This window comes from Pteropus alecto, unplaced genomic scaffold (assembly GCF_000325575.1).
Source record: "Pteropus alecto unplaced genomic scaffold, ASM32557v1 scaffold87, whole genome shotgun sequence".
NCBI classification, from domain to species: Eukaryota; Metazoa; Chordata; class Mammalia; order Chiroptera; family Pteropodidae; genus Pteropus; species Pteropus alecto.
Genome location: NW_006443225.1, coordinates 6,718,438 through 6,723,535, shown reverse-complemented (window position 1 = coordinate 6,723,535; position 5,098 = coordinate 6,718,438).

Sequence of the window (5,098 nt, the reverse complement as noted above, 5' to 3'; positions counted from 1 at the left end):
GTAATGGACACCTGTTGGCCATCAGCCGTTTGTCCAGCACCGTCCACTGCGGGGCTGCAGCACACGCCATAGGAGCTGCTTCGGAAAGAGACTCTGGCACACAGAGGTCGTGGAAGATGCGGGAGCAAGACCTTCGTGACGCGGCAGCTCATTACCGAGTTGGCTTCTCCCCGCTCTCGCTTACACCGGGTCTGAGGAAGCACAGCACCCAGTGCTCAAATGATGAAGACCACCAAAGGGAGTAACGCTTTACCAAGCGACTCAGCCGCCCTTCCTGTCCCCCAGGCCACAGTCTGTCCCCTCACGATGGAAGCGGGTCGATGGATGGCGTAGTTTTGTCCTTGACTCTCGCCACATGCGCTTCCCGGGCCCAGGCTCTGCTTTCTGTGCCAGAAAGCATTGCACAATCCGCTCCCCACACCCCAAGCTCTTTAACCCCCGTTGTCTCTGGACCTATGTGAAGATCAAGTGTCTTTGTCTGAAAACCAAAACCTTCCACCACTCCATTGCCCCTGTATTTTACCTTATTTTCTTTCCTCGAACCCTTCTACCCAAATCCAGAAGACTCTGTGTTCAATAGCTCGTCTGTCATAAACTCTTAACTTTGCATCTTTCCCTTCATTTTCTCCTTTCACTTAGTACACATGCCAATTAGTGTTTTCTTGCTTCAACTGCATTTTGCTCCTCCTGAAGCCCCACCTGTCCTCCAAAGGAGTTCATCAGGAAAAGACACTAATCACCTTGTCCCCATTCTGTATCGAATTATTTATGCCACTCATGCTGCTATATTTCAAGTTCCTCAATGGCCGGGAACTTTGCAATTTGTTTGGCTTATTTCCTCTGCTGTGTGGTCCTGTGTTCATTTACTACTCCGAACAGAGAATAATGAGGGAGTAACAGTGGGAAACCCACAGGGATTAAATGATGATTTCCTTAAAAGGCGCAGAGGAAATTGAGACATGGTGAATTATTCTGGTGCTTTTTACTTTGACAGTGCCACAGAAGTCGTCCTTTAAGCATTTGCACTGTGTGAGTCCTGGCGTGGAGCTGGACACAGCGAGAAGTGGGGGGATCCTCGGGTGGGGTATGGTCCACTCCCTAGGGAGATGGCACCAGAAGCCATGCTACGGTCCCAGTAAATGCCAAGTGTGGTGTGGGTTCCCGATGATCAGGCGCCATGCCGGGCAGGAAGTCGAGGGATGCAAAGCGAGTTCGCACCATCTCTCTCCCCTCCTGTGCCCTTCCTGCCTCCAACCCACCCGTCCCAGGCCCTCTGCCTCCAGCCTGAGGGCTGGCTGCCCAAGTGCCCTGCTCTGGCGTTCCGTCCAATTCTGTTCTCTTCGTAGAACCTTTCTTTCCTTCATCTCACCAAAATTCCTTTCTCTAGACTAATAGCTACAATTTACTGCGTCGCTCAGAACTTCAGAGACTTGGAGTTAACATATTCTGGAGCTTAAATAAAGAATCTCATGTAATCCTAGGAGTCCTGCAATGAAGTGAGTGTCACTATTATCTTCCTTTTACAAATGAGCAAACTGAAGCCCAAAGAGTTCAGAACTTGCCTTGGGGCCCCAACGCCTCTCCTATCTTTAAGTCAAATTGCTGGACTTCGCCCAGCATTAACTAGACACTACATTCTTAGGAGGATGAACGTAAAATGTGCAAAGTGCACCTAGTGTGAAGAGGCACAGTCACCTTTATTGCTCCATCACCAAACGTAGCTGCCTCGGGAGCTCCCCATTTCCAGCGATGTTGAAGAATTTTGCCTTGCTAATTCATGATAATTTAGTCAATTCTACCTTTTATTTTCAGTCCCTTTTAGGTAAATATTCAGTCAATTCACACTTTTCTCCCCATGCCTTCTCGTTTCCTTCACCCCAAGGGGGATCTGTGTTCCATGGAGAGGAACATTTCTTCTATAAGACCCAAATTATTTCTGAACCAAATGCTTTAAAATCATGGTCCTTTACCAGGAAGTGTCCCAGTGTGGATGGAGACAGATGTGTGAGTCCCGTGTGGTCTGCACAGGGCTGCCCTGCCCAGGCTCGCACAGGAGATCTGCCAGCAAACGGGCAGCCCACAGGCGGGGCCAGAGGTGTAGGGAGGACTGCCCTCCCAGGAAACCGTCATGAATTCACAAACAGCTCACAGGAGGTACACGGGCACACCGGCCGAGCCAAGTGGGAACTAAAACCACCCTAGACCTTGTTTTACACCCTATATTAGTCAAGGGAACAAATAAGCACCCGCTTTTTTGTGGCTTAACACAATCAGAATTTATTTCTCACCCAGATAACAGCCTGACACAAGGGCTCCCTGTTGGCGGCCCTCTTTCATCTCACGGCTGCATCATCTCCTGGCAGAGAGGGCGAAACACAGTGGCAAAGGCATATCTGATTCTTAAAAACCTCAGCCCAGCAGTGACACGTTTCACTTCCACTCATGTTCCAGTGGCTGCTCTCTCTGCCCCGCCTCCCTCTGTCCCTTCTTCACGGCTGACCCAGTTTCCTGGTGTGGCTGCAGGGGCTTCTCAGGAAACCAGACGTTCACAAGAGACCACACCCTCACCGGCGCCAGGTGGAACCTCACCACTGCCTGAGAGCCTGGCGCCGAGAGTCAAACGTTGGTGACAAATAAACCCTGGTTAAAGTCCCAACCCACCTCCTGATATGCTAGGTAACCTTGAGCAAAGAACTTAACTCGTGACTCAGAGTGTCATATCAAGATACACATAAAGCATTTCACATTTGGCATATGTTAAGAACTTAATAAACAGTAGCTATATGTTCTTGGTAGAAGCCTAGTCAGATTGCCTAAGCCAGAGTAAAATCCCCAGACCCCATGACATTTGCTCGTGGTGGCCACTGGAACCGTCTGCATGGCCCTCATTAGAATGGGGGAGAAGAGTGGGTATCCTGTCTCTTCATCCTCCTCTGAGCTGACACGGCCAAAGAAGCAGTTGAAGCGGAAACAGACACAAGAATGGAAGGGCCATGGCAGGGGAGAGAGCAGGGAATAACAGGGAGGAGCAGTGAGCAGCCAGAGGCAAAGGGGAGGGCTGGAGGGGCAGGTGGGGTTGGCTCCGAGTCTGAGTGAGAAGCGAGGTCATCAGGGAGGACAGGAGAAGCCCGTGGTCACACCTAGGCTCCCTGCAGTCCAGTCCCTGTCCACTTCTCAGCCAACGTGCCTGTGAGTTTTGGAGACTGTCCTATCCAAACCAGGTTGGGTCATAATTCACCAAGTACGTGCTGATAATGTTGTTCCGCACTTGTGAGTTTACATGTGTCCTTCAGAAAAGACATGTTGGCATCCTAACCCCTGACACCTGTACAAATGACCTGGTATGAAAATAGGGTCTTTCCAGGTATAAGTTTAAGATGAAGTCACAGTGGAGTAGGGCGGTTCCTTAGTGCAATATGGCGGGTGTCCTTATAACAAGGGACACAGAGACAGGCACCGACTGAGAGGAAAATGCCATGTGTAGACAGAGGGAAGACAGCCCCGTGACCACAGAAGCAGACCTTGGAGCGCTGCTGCAGCAACCCCGGGACATCACAGAGATTCTCCCTCTGAGGCCCCAGGAAGGAACCACCCTGCCGACACCTTGATTCTGGCCTCCTGGCCCCAGAGCTGTAAGATAATAAATGCGGTTATTTTAAACCACCAGTTCGTGGTTTTTAGTTACAGCAGCCCTAGGAAACTGATAAAACACGCACTTAACGAATATTATGGAGCACCTGTCATCCCCCAGGTATTATGAACAAAAGAGACCTCTTGCCTTTGTAAAGCCTGCAGTCAGGTGGGAGAAGCAGACACTAATCAAACAGTTAATCCAAGAGGCCACCTCTCCCTCTACCCCAGTTGTGAGGGCAGAAATGGGGTCTCCGTCGCTTTTTATCCCTAGATCTTAGCCTAGTGCTTGAAATATAAAAGCTTAATTAAAGGCGGACCACGTGAGGCTGGGCGACCTTGAGAACGAGCCCTCAGTAGTGTCATATTCAAAGCAACCGCTGCCTCCAAACGCCTTGAACGGTGATGTAAGTCCGTCCTCAGCCCAGATTCCTTGCGGAAGGGGCCATGGGAGGATTATGTCATAAAGCACACAGTCCGCCTTCCTAAAAGTCCCCTGTAGGATTTCCCTCCGCACAAAGTTTCAGTCCTCGGTCCTGCTGCTCCCCGTTCCTCTCCCTCTCACTCCCTCTCCCTGGAGGCTTCTCAATTCTGGGTCTTTTCTCTTGAAAAGAAATGTGAGGTCTCTCGGCTCCTCACAAGGGTTCTGCTTGGATACTGGGAGAAGCTATCTGATATTTATTTTCCATTTTTGTTGTTGTTGTTCTTCTCTCGACCTCGTGAATTATCAAACACAGGAAAAAGTGCTCCAAGCGGCCCCAGGTCTTAGCTGTTTGCAAAGTAGAAGTGACTCTGAATTATTCCAGCAGACCTGGGAAGCCGGGGGCTCTCACTCCCAGGGCAGGAAATTGGCTCCTTCCATAAAGCATCTCTGATTCTTCAGATGCTCTCTGTTCTTATGGTTTCTCTCACGGGCCTCTGCTAACAGCAGACACCTCAGCACTTTCCTCCGTTTGGCTCCAGCTCACTGCCTGGTCAAGGTGCCTGATTGGGGACCAGAAAGAAGAAGCCTGGGCTGGGGATTTACAGGTGTGTGGTCTTGGGGAAGTCCCTCCACTTCTCAGTCTCGGCATGAGTTTATGCAAAATGAGAAGGTTCTACCAGATCCCCGTGGTAGCGCGAGCAAGCCTCGGAATGCAATAAACTTAGGCAGCAGGCAGGAAGGGTAAGAAAGGTCAACCAAAACACTAATTTGAACACATGCACCCCCATGTTCATTGCAGCGTTGTTTACAATAGCCAAGATACAGAAGCAACCTCGGTGTCCATCGATAGATACACAGGTAAAGAAGATGTAGTACATATATACACAATGGAATACTACTCGGCCATAAAAAAGAATGAAATGTTGCCATTTGCAACAACATGGATGGACTGAGAGGGTATTATGCTAAGCGAAACAAGTCAGACAGGGAAAGACAAATACCATATGATTTTACTTATTTGTACAACTAAAATAACAAAACAAA